This window comes from Astatotilapia calliptera, chromosome 3 (genome assembly GCF_964374335.1).
Source record: "Astatotilapia calliptera chromosome 3, fAstCal68.1, whole genome shotgun sequence".
Taxonomy (NCBI): Eukaryota; Metazoa; Chordata; class Actinopteri; order Cichliformes; family Cichlidae; genus Astatotilapia; species Astatotilapia calliptera.
Genome location: NC_137424.1, coordinates 19,954,742 through 19,971,809, shown reverse-complemented (window position 1 = coordinate 19,971,809; position 17,068 = coordinate 19,954,742). Strand labels below are relative to the sequence as shown.

Genomic DNA, 17,068 nt, shown 5'->3' with positions numbered 1-17,068 from the left:
GATCTATGAAGTTCAGCTCAGTTATCTATGTTTTCATTTTTAGTTTCCATTTGCATTTAGATGCACGGCCGATTCTCTGATGTGTGATCTGTTTCTACCTGTGCTGATGCTAGCAGGACTAAAGCTGATCAAGCAGCAGTAAATATGTGAAGCAAGGCTGAAGGATACACTCATAAAATGAACAGAATCATAAGAATATAACAGCACGAGCACTGCAAATGCAACTAAAACATGTTGACATCAAATGGTATGTTATTTGAAATCTATATGAAATAATGACACATCTATGTTTTCCAATTTATTTTATTTATTAATTTAATTTTTTCCACAGTTGTGTAAATCAGTCTGTCTGTGGACTGCCAGCCAACACATCCACAACACCAACAACTCAGACAGCACAAAGCCTTTTAAGTTGGCGAGGCGTGATAGCAAATGCAGCGCAGGTACATCCATCTGACCTGCAGCAGCATCGCAGACCACGCCCCCCTCCACACCACTCTTTCCTCATAGTTGCTCGCCATCGTTGCGCTCAGAGGGTAGAAGGTCCCGATCGAAGTGCACAGGTAACTTCCCTTCACATTTCACCACAATGATCCTGTTGGTGAGAAGCCTGCCTTCATACTGGCAGCTGGGTTTCCTGGCTCCCTGATGCTTTAGCTTACATTTAATTATGCGAAACGTTGCGGTACTATACGTCATGCCGCTATTTTCATCGTACCTCCCATCACCTCTACAAATGGATTTGACCTTTGCTGGAATGCTGAGGATGAATGTGTTGGTTTCCTTACAACTGTTGTCAAGTTTGTAGATATTCCTATTTGATCTTTCTGTGTTACACAGCTTTTCAGTCATCTTAGCATCTACATGCTGTCTTCTAAACTTTTCATAAGCTGTTTCTTCAGGTCGGTGCTCGCTTGGTTGAAAATTGTTCACTTTGGAAAATCCGGAAGCAAAGAGCAGCACGAGCATCGTGCAGACAAACAGTGTCTTCATCGTCTCCTGGAGAAGAAAACACATGGACGTTTTTCCACATTAAGAATTTGGCAGATACATCCTTTTGGATCCTGAAGCTCAGCAAGTCGTCTTTGTGAGCTGCAAACACACACGACAAGAGGACTGATAGACCTTTTTCTTTAAATGAAAGAAGTCGTTTTATTTATAGTTTTCTTTTTTATTTATTTCTAATCATATATATTACTTTGTTCTCTGTTTATTTTTTATTTTTCAACTGTTAGGACGATTTCTAAATATCCTGAACAAGCCTGATCTGGACGGCTCCTGGAAGCAGATTCAGGCGTGATGATGTCATTTTCAACTGGAAAAAGAAGCTTTGAAAAGCTGAAGTAGTTTAAATGTTTAGATATTTAACCTTGTTGTATTACTTTATATTTTATATGCATCGTATTAAGACATCAAGATATTTGTTTTTGCCTTAAAATTTTGTGTTTTCATTTATACTTTTTGTTATTCTTTTTTTTAATTTTGTCATTTTGCCTTTTTTACTTGATGTGATTTGGATAAATATATATTTATATCTACAGATATATTGAGAGAGTTTTCCTCTGGGTTTCACAAGCCCATTTTATAGATAAAAGTCCAGGTCATAATAGATCCGGTTCATTAAGAACAAAGTTTAAATCCGATTTAATATAAAAGCCTTTCTGCACTCAGTTATTCTTTCCTGTCACATGTTTCAGTGTGCTCTGTAGTAACAATGACACACTGCAAAATAAAAATAATAAGACACTCACCTTTTTTTCCTTTACTAATGATGATGATTAACCTGCAGTGGTTCAGGTATAAGTTGGTTGTCTGGAACAGCAGGTGATGAAGATGTGGTGAAGGGTCTGTGGTTCATGTATATAGTGGGTTCATTACATAACTGGATAGGCAACATCTGACAGTCAGTTTAAATAAGATCTTGTTGTATTTGAACACAAATCAGCAAAAACAGGTCTCTCACCGTGCAAATATACAGCTTACGTAAGTTTAGTGTGCTCACCGAATGCAGTGTTTAGTGTAGCAGCAGAATTATGACAGTTTATGGAGATGTTCAACGTGAGCCTGCTGCCCAGCTTTAAAAGGAAAATCATTTTAAATGATACATAATAAGTTCTTACCAAAAGAGGAATGCAGACGGAGATGAGCAGAGATCTCTTCTGCAGTTCAGATGCTGCTGTGAGTTCTAGTTCACTTCTGTCACAGAGGAACAAAGTGTGTTTGGATCTGGACACTTTGATTTTTATACTTCTGATCAGCACCACCTCAAATAATCCTTTGCATCCACACCTACATCACTGGCCCACCACTTCTAGGAAACTTTAACACTTCCCTGCTTGTGACTCAGAAAGATAATGCAAATATGATGACCACTGACCACAAGAACCTGCATGTAGATGCAGCCTGTTTTTCCACATCTGGCTTTAGAAAAAAAATGAATGCACAAACAAATAGATTTAAAATAAAAAGATGTGTTGGTATATTTTGACCTTTCAAATAAACTATTAACACTTCTTTTTCCCCTTTTTAAGTATAATTTTTGGCAAATAAAGTGAGTGTTTTGACCATTTGCAGTTAAAATGTTGAACAATCTTTTTATTTTTGTTTTACTACCAGTTGGTTGTAATAATTTCATATGAGGATTTAAATGGATGTATAACAAAACAAAGGATAAAAGTATATATAAAAGTATATTTAATGAAGCTGATCGAACAACAGTGCAATATGGCATGATGACAGTGTTTACAATTTTGGCAGGAGAACAAAAGATAAATATTATAAAATACAAGACATGAAAATCTCAGAGGTCAGGGGTCGGGGGCCCAGGAAGTCTGACCCACAGATTCCAGGTCTGACTTCGAGTACATAAAATATCATCTTTCTTGTGGGGAAGGAGCCTGAGTTAGAGCAGGAAGTTACACCATATTGATATTGTTGGGGTAGCCTCAATGCCAGTGTTGGACTCTCCAGTTTCCTTGAAGGAGGTTTGACTTTGTGCCATCGTTGGCTGGACTCTGTGCTCATTGATATCCCCGTATCAGTGAGTTAAGACACCATGCATTTATTTTCTGTGTGGCACACAACAAGAAAACAAGCCAAGAGAGAACACATCAGCCTCCAATGACAGTTTATTAAAAGGTTTATTGGAGGTTATTTGTTGTGTTATTGAACCTGTGTGCTAATGAAAGAGTGTCCTTAATAAACGTACTCCATAAGGAAGTGTGTTCACAAGTGCACAGAACACATTAGGGCACAGGTCAGTGATCGGTTTTACAATTGTATTGTCAGATCGATGGACACTTTCGGATACTTGGATATTCAGGTGATTAGAGGAGCAGAGATGATCAGCTGATCAGGATTTGGTGGTGTGTTGGATCAGGTGGTGGAGAGATACAGGACAGGCCTGACATACACAAACGTATAGTGAAGGTGCAGAGGCTCAGATCTGTGACATCGTCCCAGCTCAGTGTCCATATTTAGATGTAACAGTGCTATAGACTTTACCTGACAACTTGTATGAGTAATGTTTTCATCTCAGGCATGTCAATTTCATTTGTGAATATATTTTTAATACTTGTACAACAGATTTTTTTGAGTGTTAAATAGAAATTATATGCTGAAACTGAAGTGATGGGTCGCACTCTTTAGTTCACCCCTGCTCTCGAAACAATGTAGGTGGTCCAGTTAACATATTTACATTTTTTCATTTGCTGTTTCACTTGCAAAATATTTCCAGTGTGACATTTGATCAGGTCTTGTAAACCTTGTCGTTAACCAAGCAGTCACTCCCAGGCTGCTGTGCTGATCACCGGATCTTAACTTCATTGTCACAGTGCACTCAGAACAAAACAGCCATGCAGAGATATGAGTCACAGTGACATTAAAACTGATGAAGACCGTCGTCGTTAGAACCAGCAAACTGAACGAACTAAAAAAGATCATCTAAATTCAACTGGTCTAAAATATCAGGATCTCAGTGTTAAGTCCATATTTTTGAAGTAGAAGCTTTTACTGGTTTTACTTAAGAAAAAGAAATAATAAGGAATTGTTTTGGAATTTGTCCAGGTTAACAGATGAAATCATGTTCAGTGCTTTGTCCTGTCAGTAAACACAGATTCTTTATTTGCACTGAATGGGACCGCATATAATTTCACTGCTTTTGGCGTAATGACAATAAAAGATCGTTTCAAAGTCTGACCTGCAAAGCCCGTCCACCCAGTGTCCTCCTCAGTCATGCTGGTTGCATGATTGCTGTAGAAGTGCTAAACTACTGTGACCTGATTAATTGAACTGAGCTCACACTGCAATAACTAATCAGTGAGGTGGTAGTTTAAGTACTTCATTACCAAAATGTATAAATGAAGTACATCAGAAGATGTTGGGGAAGAAGGACTTCACCTGGACCCCCGAGGCCTGTCCCTGTGCCGACCTCGTCTGAGTCTAAAAGATTTATAAGATAGAGCTCATCAAAAGACTAAGATATGAATATAAACATGATATTTGTCAGTTTAATTTAATGTTAAGTTGAACTGGAGTTAACCAGAATCCTTTACTCTTCCAACTCCTCTACTTTGTCTAACAGTTAGCTTAGCTTAGCCTAGCCAAGTTTTCTTTGCAAAATTGCTAATTGCATGGTTTCAAATTGCAGTTTTGATTTTAAGTGGACTAATTGTTCAGACCTGCTCTGGGGCCTGTCTGAAGTATTAAATTGACATATATTTGTCTCAACACCTACGCAGGAGAACTTTTTTGTAAGTGTGAAATGGAAAATAGAAGAAGAAGTAGAGATGTGGGTGTTCCTATTTACATGTTTTTATTTTCTGTTTCTTTAGCCAAACATGTTATTTGATCAGAGCACCTGCCTGTACACCTGCTGTTAACCAAGCAGTTATTTTCAAGCTGCTACACTGATCACAAAGTCAGGACATATGAATGACAGGAAGTGTCCAGTGTCACGTACCGATATTAATGACAACAATGATGGGTCAAAGCAACATATGAACATTTATTACGATATCCTGATAAATGTAATGCAGCGGGATAACTTCTACAGTTATTATGTTAGTGATGATGCCTCTTTGCTTTTCATTTATTCACAGCTTTGTGGCGTACGATGGAGTGTCAGGGCCACATTAAGATGATAACCTGCCACGGCTGCAGTACCCTCTACAACACGGCTTGTGTCGATGATTTAGTGAAGCAAACTGATCAGCTGTCTCATTGTGTCTTTTGTGTGTTTGGTTTTGTGTTTTCAATGAACTGAAAGCCCTCTTTAATGCACGAGGGTGTGACCATCCACATTCTCTCATCTGTCCAGTGTCAGCCATTCATTTTGTGCAAATGGTCAAGTCTTCCAAGTGCGTGCTTTTCCTTCAGCGTCTGTGTTACTCGCGTCCAGCAGATGGCAGTGTTTCACTGTCTGACGGCTGTCTGAAGCTTCAGCTGGATTATGCGTTTGCTATGTTTGCCATGTTACAGTCAGTGGGGAGGAAAAACTCCCTTTTAACAGGAATATCTAGACATGAGTGATTACTGCAGTGGGGCACTATCTGTGCTATCTATAAGAAATGTTAGCAACAATAAAACTCTGAGGATCAGGGCTCCATTTCACTCCAGTGTTCAGTGGCATTTTAAAAGAGTGAATACCGACGCTGAATGTCTTTGTAAAGCAAAAGCACTTTGTTAGCCTTTACAGAGCAAAGCTATGGATCAATGTGCAGTGAAGAAAAATCGAGGTGGCCAGTCTGTCCTTTCCTAACCAATCACAGAGCTCCTTACATTGCACCATGTGGCTAATTTGCGTTTTACTGATATTGCTGGGCTGCTGTCAATCATTTTGTCTTTATATTACAACAGAGCATTGACCTTTAACCTGTTTAATTCATACTGAGTATTTAAAAAAAATGTATTGTCATAATAAATTGTGCCTCACTGAAACACCATTTTGCATTAGCCTCTATCACCTGACTTGTCACTGATGATATCACTGCATGAGCAGGCGAGCGGTAGCGGCGGGGGGGGGGGTGTAGGTGAAGCTTGTGAAGAACAAAATTCTGTACGAGCGGACGCAGTGAGTCCAATAACCAGGGGTAACTGGAAATAAGGTGTTGTAGGCTGGCTTCCACAGTGTAAAGAGACACTTCTCCCTCATGCTCTAACAGCTGGTAAATCAATTTAGAAGCAGAGTCGATAACGGCCTCCTGAAGCTCCCTAGGTGGGGTGACTGCCGCTGGATCCATATCTGGCTGGTCCGTACTGTCACGGCGGGTGAGGAGAGCCGTGTGAAAATAATAAATGAGGATCCAATCGCAGGCAGTAGTGGAGAAGTGAAGGTGGTTTATTGAACACAAAAATAAATATGGACAAACAGCAAATGGAGCACGAACTAAACTAGACTGGAAACAACTAAACTACAGAGCACAAACACACGGGTGAGACATGGTGGACAGACGGACCAGCAACTACAATGACAGAGGACACGACTTAAATACACAGAGAAACACAGGGGAATTACACACAGGTGGTGGACACAGCTGGGAATAATCACCAAGACGAGACAGAGGTCAAACTGAACACACTCACATGAGACGCAGACCTTCACAATAAAACAGGAACAAGAAACCATCACACTAAGACGCAGACTCGACATAGAGAGAGAGACAGAAAATGACACATGGAACTAAACTAAACCTGCAAAAACATGACAACTCAAAATACTGGGTCAAACTGACCCAGAACCGTGACAGACTTTCTATAATGTTTTGCTTGAGCATGTCCTGCTTTTCTGTAATGTTATTTCTACAGCCTCTTATTTCTAACCTCTTGTGTACCTCTTTTCAACCACTGGGAGGCGCTACAGCTTCATTCCTTTCACACTAAGGCAGCGGTAGGGAACTCCAGGCCTCGAGGGCCGGTGTCCCTGCAGGTTTTAGACGTTCCCTACCCCTGCACTAAGGCCTTTGAAATCTTCATTAACACTGAGCTTGAAATTTCTATCAGTCGAATGCAAAGGAGTCCTGTGGTTGTAGGACAGAGGTAGGGAACGTTAATCTGCCATCATTTAGATTATATGACAACAACCTTCAAATCTGAAGTCTCAGAAATCTGCTTCATGTACAAGTTCCTCCAATAATCAGGGCTAATATCACCAAATTGTACATAAACAGACTTTTACATGTTAAATATTTCTCAAATATGGGGAAAAAAACAATATAAAATACTATATTATTAACAAAATATCTTAAGATACAGCTACAAATTGCTTGAAACATTTGCAATGAAATATATAAAACAGCTTTATTGTCAGTGAGGACAAAGTTATAAAAACATTAATAATTGAAATCTGCAACAATATTCACATAAAGTGTAAAATACAGAGTTAACTGTTTAATAGGTAAAGTTTAGGTCTTGCAGTCGAACAATGATCCCAAACACAGCAGCAAATCTACAGCAGAATAGCTGAAAAGCAAAGTCCAGACCTCAACCTGGGACATTCAGAGAGCTGTGCTTAAATAAATGCCCACAAAGCTCAAAGAACTGAAGCAACGTTGTAATGAAGAGTGGGCCAACATTCCTCCACAACAATATGAGAGACTGATAAAGTCAAGCAGAAAACAATTAGCTCACATTTGTGCTGCTAGAAGTGTTTCTAGTTATTCACAGGACTGTAGTTTGAATTTAAAGAAATGTGAAAGTGCACTGAAATTAACATAAAGTTATTGCAATTTTTAAAAAAAATCAAGAAATCTAAGAGGAAGAAACAATGTAAACCACACAATTGTTTTCCTTATATTCTCCACACGGCAATGCACATAACAGACATAAAATATTTGCATTTATCAATAGAAAATATACAATTTTTCCATAGTCATAGCCAGGCCTGATTACTGCCAAACCTGTGCTGAATCAATCACTTAAACAGGACCTGTCTGACAAAGTAGAGTAGACCAAAAGATCCTCAAAAACTACACATCATGGCGCAATCCAAGGAAATTCAGAAGCAAATAAGAAACAAAGTAATTGAGATCTCTCAGTCTGGAGATGCAACGTCAAGATGAACAGAATCCAGTTTCTGGGATCCTGAAGGAGAATGTCTGGCCATCTGTTCACGACCACAAGCTGAAGTGCACTTGATCCAAAGCACACCAACAAGTCCACCTCTAAGCAGCTTAAGTAAAACAAAAGAAAGACTTTGGAATGGCTTAGCCAAAGTTCATACGTGAATCTGATTGAGGTGCTGTGACCTTGGAAAGGTGGTTCATACTCAAAACCCTCCAGTGTGGCTGAATTACAACAATTTTGCAAAGATGAGTGGGCAGAAATTCTTCCACCACCTCGTAAAGGACTCATTGCCAGTTATCCCAAACACTTTATTGCAGATGTTTCTACTCAGGGTGGCCCAACCAGTTATTAGGTTTAGGGGGCAATCACTTTTTCCACACAGGGCCATAATAATGGCCGCCTTAATAATAAATGCCTTGATTTAGGAACTACTTTTAATGTTTACTTGTGCTATTTTGCAAAAAATAAAATCTCTGCAAAAACATCAAAACTGCTGACCATCTGACCTCAATATGAAATTATTAATCTTTTGACCAAAAACATTTAGATTTGTAAAAATAAAGAAACCATAGAGGAACAAACAATGTTGTTTGCTACGTTCTAACATGGCAATCTAAATAACAGTAATGCAAACATATATATTTATCAATAAAAACAGATCGCCTTTTCACTGTTACAAAAGTCAAGTACATCAGTGTTTGTTCAGCTTTCATAAATGTAAGTTTATAAGTACATAGTACATTTTTTGGTCCAACTTCTTTTAATACATGCAACACATTTCAGAACATTTGGGACAGAGACAACAAAAGACTGGAAATACTTCGTAAAAATCTGGTGAAACACTTTAAAGCCAGTGGGATTAAATGGGAAACATAAAATTTAATACTAGACAAAGACCGATTGAATCATGAAGCAAAGAATTAATAACTAAATCACAAGTAGAAAATGTTATGCAGATATTATTGGATAGATTTTGGTGTAGAAAAAAATGACAAGAAATGAAAAATGAAAGTTATCTGGTCTTTTTCTTTAAAGAGTAGCCTACTGCAGAGCAGCAACACTGACAAACACCATCATCACCAATACTGCAGCTAATACAATGATCCAGGAGGAAACTTGAAAAAGCAGGAAAAATGTGACACTGATCAAAATGAATACATCAATTATTGATCAAAGAGAAAATGCATACTACCACAATGCATTGTTATTGCATCTCAGTTTCTCACCATCACTGATAATCTGACGTCTGCTGGACCTCAGGAATCGTCTCCATCACCTCTCTGTGAGGAGCAGAGAAACATCACTGTGGTTTCCCTTCTGTGTTCATAAATTGTCAACCCTTTGCTTGCCAGAACGCTGCCTGCGTCTGAATCCATCTGTTAGCCCTGACATTGGATACCTGGAAATCAGTGAAGGGACCATTAATGCTTCAACTTGTACACAGGTTTGAGAGCAACCACCCAAAAGCTTCTGCTAATAAACACTAGTCTGTGTTTGTGATGCAAATGTTTCTGGCTGTGTTCACAAACATTTAGTAAGGTGAGTGAGGAATATTAATACTTATTATTAGATCATTAGCAGACTGTAGAACTTGACTGCACGCCAAGGTGGCAGTTCAGCCATTTGATTCATGTTGCAGCAGCTCATGAGTGAATGAACATCGTGCAATAAAAGTACTTCTAGAAGTACATTTTTGCAAAAACGGACATTGTGGAGGAATGTAGGGAAGACACGAGGGAGCCCAATATTTTACTCAAACGTTAATCGCTGCATCACACAACTGAACATTCAAAGCGCCAAAACCTAACCCTCTCACTTCCCGTTACACTGGGTACGAGTGGAGCTACCTGGTGGTATGTACTTACATTTATTTAAATTTACTTGAGTAGGGTAGAGTCATGCTAATGACCTAATAATTTTATTCAGGTGTGTTGCAGCAGAGATACATTTAAAAGCTTCAGGACGCTGGCTCTCAAGGCCTGGAGTTTGACACCCCTGCTTTACACAAAGATGGGTTAAATCACAGTGCAAAGAATGAATGAATAAATGAAATATAAAAAATAAATAATTATTAAATAGTCTTACACATCAATGTCATTGGTTGACTTTTGAAGTATTTGAATCCTTATTGGGTTCCCTGAGTGACAGAAGGATTAAAACACTTTAAAATCAGTACTGAAAATATGTGCAGACATTACTGGATAGATTTAGGGTTAGAATCAATAAATCACTATCATGTTAAACACTCTTAGAGTTCAAACCTTCGTAGAAACATAAGTCCAGTATCATGGAATGAAACCTAAAGGTGCATTTGAGGGTGCAAAACGTTTCGTCGGCATTGTTGTGTTTGTTTGGGAGAAAACTTACAAACATACAGTGCAGCACTTCAGAGTTACACTGCTAGCGATCGAAGATTTATGTAAATTCGACAGCTAAACGCATTCTGTACTGTACAGCAGGAGTCCCCAACCTTTTTGCACCACAGACCACTTTAATGTCAGACAATATTTTCAGGGAACGACCTTTAAGGTGTAAGATGGAAACCTAAGCTAGAATAACACCCAACTAAATCCTAACTAATAATGGCAACACAAGAACTAAGCATATATTCAATATAATATAAGACCTCCAAAAACACACAACTCAAAATACTGGGTCCAGATCCAGCCCCCGACACATAACGCATAATAAACAGACAACCTGACAATGAACAAAAGGAAAGTCACACAATATATACACAAAGGGATGATAAGGGAAATGGAAACACATGAGGACACAGCAGGGACAAATTAGATGTGATGAGACAGGAGAAAGCAAAACTGAACACACTGAACAGGACACGAGACTTTCCAAATAAAACAGGATACAAACTAAGAGACACGGCTCGACACACAGGGACCGGGGGCGAAACAGACATGGGAACACTGAGTGAATCACAAGGAGGGGAAACATCAACAAAACACAATGATGTGACTATGGCGACTATGGAGGAAGACCAAATACAGACGGGAAATTATTTTTGATAAAAGTAATATTAATTTGACTAATGGACAGGCAGTGATAAACAGCAAACAAACTGCTTAGCTTTACAGTCTTTGTTTTATCATCTGCAACTCCTGCAGTGTGAAACAGTCTTGGTATGTCAAACATAAAAAACATTTTAGATACCGCTTCATCAGGTTACATATATATACCGTATTTCTTCATCAGAGAATCTATAATGTATTAAACTAAAAGTGTACACCTGGTTTAAAGAGTATTAACTAAATAAGAATGTGACAACTTTCAGTCATTAATGTAGCAGAGACAGAGTCTGACTAAAGGGACATCACAGTGAGACCTGTTTGATCGGCAGACAGTCTCTCTCTACTAAGAGTGTGTTTGACTTTAACTTTCACACAAAATGATTCAGCTCCTCTAAACCCTCCAACAAACATTTACAAATGCTTAGAAACATTTTGTGTTTCTAATTACTAATGTTCCCCAGCCCCAGCATTCCCACAAATCTGTCTGTTTCCTTTTTTTAAGTTTCACTGTCTGTCTTCTAAACTTCGCTGATGCAGCTGGTCGTCTTTGTGTGAATCTGCGTGTGAAGGTAATCGAATCAGTATGTATTTTTTTCTGATAATATCAGCTGTGTGCAGCTTCGCTCCAGCACAAACCATAGCATTGTTCATAATGACAGATATGAAGGAGGTTGACTTGTAACACCGCAGTTATGTGAGCCGTCATTTGTAAGCCTCTTAAACTTTCTTGCACTTTTACACAAAGTTTTATGGTAGTGCTTCTTCTTCTTTGGGGATTTTTGTTCAACAGACTGAAAAAAGCTGTAATATATTTTTGAAATATATTTAAATTGGTATTTAAAGGACTATAGCATATTCTAATTAGATTTATGATACTGTGTTAAGACAGTAAAATTGTGCATGTGTGTGTTTGTGTGTCTGTCTGAATTTTGCTGGTACTGCACTGATTGATGATTGTTGATGATCCACCTGACTAGTATAAATTAGAGTTTTATATAACAGAACAAATTTGATATCTGTAAAAATATTTTTTTAAATTCATGCTTACTAGCTGACACTAAATTTTTAACTGATTTCTCTTCTGGGACGCCCACACTGTGTGCAGTTTCATCTCAGCCCACTGTGTGATTGCACATTAAAGGACATTTCTCCCCAAATTCAATAAGCTCAGTGGATTATCATAACAGCGTATCAACAATTCATTTAAGAAATCCTTCTTAGTTATTGTCATGAAAATCTCAGTGGATTCTTGATTTTGCTCGTCTACTCTACAGCCTGGATAGTTTCATTTCAAACTGCTGCCGTGTTTCTGCCAAATTAAAAAACAGTTCTACTCAAATTCAACAAGGTTCAGTTAATAAACAATGATTAACAAAAGATTTTGTTCATATTTCATTATATAATTCTGATCCATCAAAAATATTCCTTCTTAGAATAATCCTTTCTCTTATTGAAGATCGATTTATTTTTCTCATTTTGGTCATTCCTATTAACTCAGCCATTTCCTTAATCAATCCCACACCACTGCCCCCAAAACCATGGGAACACAGAGCAAGGAAAGCACAATGTACACAAGAAGACGGGGACAATAAATACACACTGGATAATGAGACGAGAGGCAACGGGTGAGAGACATGATGCAGGAGAAAACTACAATAGTCACAGGAAGCAACAGTTAAAACAATAAAACAGGAAAACATGGAGAACAAGGCTTAAATTACATAGAGGAGAACAGACTGGACAGGGGAACATGAGATAGATAAATGCAGACGAGACTGAGACACTGATGGGAACAAATCATTAACCAAATGGGGGAAGTAAAACTCAAAGCTAAGTTCACAAGACATGAGACGATAAAAAAGAGGAAATGCTACACAGAGACATACGCAGACATGTAGAAAACAGAAAGGGAAATATAAGTGAATGGGAAACATGACAGATGGGGAAATCAGACAATGACAGACAAACAGAGAGACAAGACAGACAAAGGGACATAACTGAAGTACAGAAAAGGATCACAAAAGCAGATATTTAGTGTTACAAAACCAAGAAGACAAACTACAATATGAAAACAGGGTACATGGGATATAGTAAATCCTAAAGCAAACGATTAACCATCCTTATATACAAAGATCCAAACTAAAACACAAAAGACTCTCGAAAACAAAAAGGCATCACAAAACCCTGAGGAAAAAAACAGCGATCCTCCATCAGCTTCCGCTTCTCCTTTTCAGGGTCGCGGGGGCGCTGGAGCCTATCCCAGCTGTCATAGGGCGAGAGGCGGGGTACACCCTGGACAGGTCGCCAATCTGTCGCAGGGCCAACACACAGGGATAGACAACGATTCGCACTCACATTCACTCACACATTCACACCTAGTGGCAATTTGGATTATCCAACTAAATATCCCCACAAGCTGCATGTCTTTGGACGGTGGGAGGAAGCCGGAGTACCCGGAGAGAACAGCGATCCTAACAAATAATATTGCAGTGGTTGGAGATGAAACTTTGCGGACATGTAGTAAATGGACTGATTCTTATATAGTGCTTTTCTACTCTCCTGGAGTTTTCAAAGTGCTCTATACAACAGGCCTCATTCACACAAGCACTTCTAAACACAAGTGCAAACTAATCATCAGAGGGCAACTTGGGGTTAGTATCTTGCCCAAGGATATTTGGCATGCAGGCTGGGGAAGCCAAGGTTCGAGCCACCAACCTTCCAATCAGCAGCTGATCTGCTCTACCACCTGAGCCACAGCCACCCACCCATCACAAGTGGGTGAGGCTGGTTCTGATATGGTGCTTTTCTACTCTGAGCATTCAAAGTGCTTCATACAAATGACTCATTCAAGGACTTTTCCTGTGCAGAAGAGTTTTCTATCTTGGGGTTAGTATCTCGTATCAAACAACCAACCTTCCAGTTACTTCGTGACCAGGGGCCTGTTCTTCGTACCTCGCTAAGTAAGTTAGCTGGATTTGATTGTTGACGATTTCGCGTGATCTTGGATCGTTCGGTTCCCCGAAGCTCATCCGGGACTTGCTGTCGTAGCAACAGAGCCGTAAGCGTAAACCTGCTCGGGAGCAGGTTTACTTTATGTAAACAGGATTAGATCGCGGCCACGCAGGTATGTCCGCTTCATGTATACGAAAGCAACAGCGATATTTCACCACTGTTTCACCATAAATAAATAACATCAATGTAACTAAAGATAATGCAGCACTTGATCCTTTTATTGATGTCACACAGATACATACAGGTCATTTCCTAAAAAAGGGAAATGTACTATTAACATTCTATTACATGTATGTGATTATTACAGATGTAATTCATATTTCAGAGTAGTAATTGTAAATTACTTCGTGTAATCAAGATGGGAGACCACGGCTATAAAAGCGAAGGTGGATTTGGGAAGCCTGTCGCAGCCATGTCCTGTCCGTATACGCGAGCCACCCATTGCGGAAGGTGCAAGATTGATAAGGAGAGTCCTCAGAATTCAGCGTATATTGCGGGATAGACAGGATCCTTTAGCTCAGCGCGACAGTGTGCTCATAGAGAGATATCGATTTTCCCGTGAGGGTATTATTCACTTAACCAACTTGTTGACGAGGGGGTGCAGGACCACCACCTGTCTTTTTTTGCTCTGCCCTTTTCTTGGTTGCTGTTATAAACAAACAGATTATTCCAGGGTCTCTTTCCAAGAGACGAAAAGCAATATAAGTGATAAATATTACCATTCTGTAGAATATTCTTATATTTCACTTTTACTTGTTCCCATGTTCTAGTGGGTCCTGTTGTGGCTCTAATGTGAAAGGGGATATAATATAACATATTATAATATAATATAATGTAATATAATATTGGATAATATAGTGTGATATGAAATTACTTACGAGTTTAATTTGTCAGCAACTTTCTGCCAGCCCTCGCTCCTTGCTTTTGCAGCCTTTGCAGTGTTCCCTTGCGTTCTGATTAAACTCTGAAACTCCTGAAATCCCTCACTCAAGAGTTCTTGCTCTGCTGCCGAAAAATACCGAGCGTGCTCCTTCGACATTTTCGCCGACCAATCAAAGGGTTGCCGATCAATGTTTCTACTATCGATGCGTAGCCCCTGTTAAGCCACCCAGTGATCTCACATTACTTCATCCAGCTGTACTAATCGTCAACAGCAGGTGTGTTCGGAGAACCGGATTAGCGAGCTCACGGTTAGCGCGATGATTTGATCTTGGATGTAGTAAGTGACGTACGAAGAATGGGCCCCTGCTCTAACTCCTGAGCTACAGACAGAAGAGGAGTTTGTTAAGAATTTTATGACAACTGTCAAAGTTTTTTTTCTATTGTTTATTAAATTAATTTTATTAAATTTGAGTAGAACGTTCCTTTTATTTCTCTGAAACCTTGCAGCTTTTGGTGGTTAAACTGCAAATATATAGAGAAGGTAACCCAGAGGAAGAATGCACAGAGACTTTAAGGTCAGCTATCAAGAATCATTTTTATGCATTTTGATGCAATGTTATGATATTTGATGTTGAAATTGATTAGAAACGACTAATTTCATTTCTACAGAATTTTGCAGTGTGGGTGTCCAAGAAGATGAATTCAGAATTTCATGTCAACTATCATATATGATTGAATACAGAACCTTCATACACCTACCTGAAACCATTTAAATGACATTATTGAGTTCCTTCAAAGTTTCTCCGTTTGAACAGAGTTGTTCTTTAATTTCTCGTGTCTCAAGCAGCAGTTTGAGGTGAAACTATGGATGCATGAAAGAGCAGCTGAGCCAAATGACAACTGAATTTCAACTATAAAAGATGATTTTCAGAAATATTTTACATTTTTTGAAGTTATTTTAGATTTGAATGAATCATGAATGAAGAAGCATTACCAGAAAAATTAAGAAGAAAAGACAACTTGAGTGAAAAACAAATGACACTGTGGCTTTATTTCTGTTAACTTCCTGAAAACCATGTGTGTTGTTATGTGTGTGATCATCAAAAAGGGATAAGAAGCAGCACTACTGTAAAACTTAGCGTTGAAGCTCAAGTTTGGCAGATAACGGGTGGCGGGCGTGGCTCACACTTGACCACGGTGTTGGAGAAACTCTGAGCTCCGGGTCTTTATAATCACTCTGCGGAGCTCACAGAGACTGCAGGGAGGACAGGAGGACAGAGCAGACTTTGTGAATTATTTTTTATCTTAGATGTAATATAAATTCAACACAGGCCTCTGAGGAAAAGGATCGTGCTACAAACTTTTGTCTCTTCCAACAGAAAGCAGAGGAGTGGAGTTACTCAGAGACTGACTGGATTAAACACACCAAAGGTTTATATTCCAGTTGGACCGTATCTCTTACCAAGGTCTGCACTACGTAGCAGGATTTGATCTTATTCAGGTAATATCAGGGTTCTTATAGGGGTTTGTTCACAATAGTAACTCATGCAGCCATTTTTCAGTCTCACTGACCAAACTTTTTACAACATGCTGCATTTTTAATAGTAAACTTCTGTTCAGTGCTTTTCCTGTCACACACTCATACATGTGTTTTGTCTGCAGCAGCAGCTGTGTTGTTGTTAGATTGTATTATCTGTTTAATCTCTTCAACATGGTTTTAGTTTTCTTTGTAAAGTCAGCAGCTCTGTCACTTTTCTCTGATTCCTCTTCTGCTCGACACTCAGCTGACACTCAGTTTCATTTCCACATTCATGAAGTTGTTGTCAAAGCGAATCATAGGCTCCATGATCGGTCAGCAAACTGTGTCCAGGCAGACAGGTTGGATAAGAACAGGGGTGTCAAACTCAAATACACAGTGGGCCAAAATTCAAAACTGGAACAAGGTCGCGGGCTAACGTTAATATTTACTGAAAAAAAAAATCTTCCTCCAGATTTAAGAATGAATCTTTTCTTATGGACTCAAACAAGTTTTGCTGAAAAACTGAATATGGAACAAGCAAAGCTTAATACTAAACAACATATATATA

At 38.9% G+C, this 17,068-nt stretch overlaps 1 protein-coding gene across 1 annotated transcript in view; it reads left to right on the top strand.

Moving 5' to 3' along the window:
* Window positions 1-17,068, top strand: part of LOC113015973 (NACHT, LRR and PYD domains-containing protein 12-like) — a 748,422-nt gene that overhangs the window by 705,576 nt on the left and 25,778 nt on the right. The gene's annotated exons all lie outside the window — the stretch shown is intronic.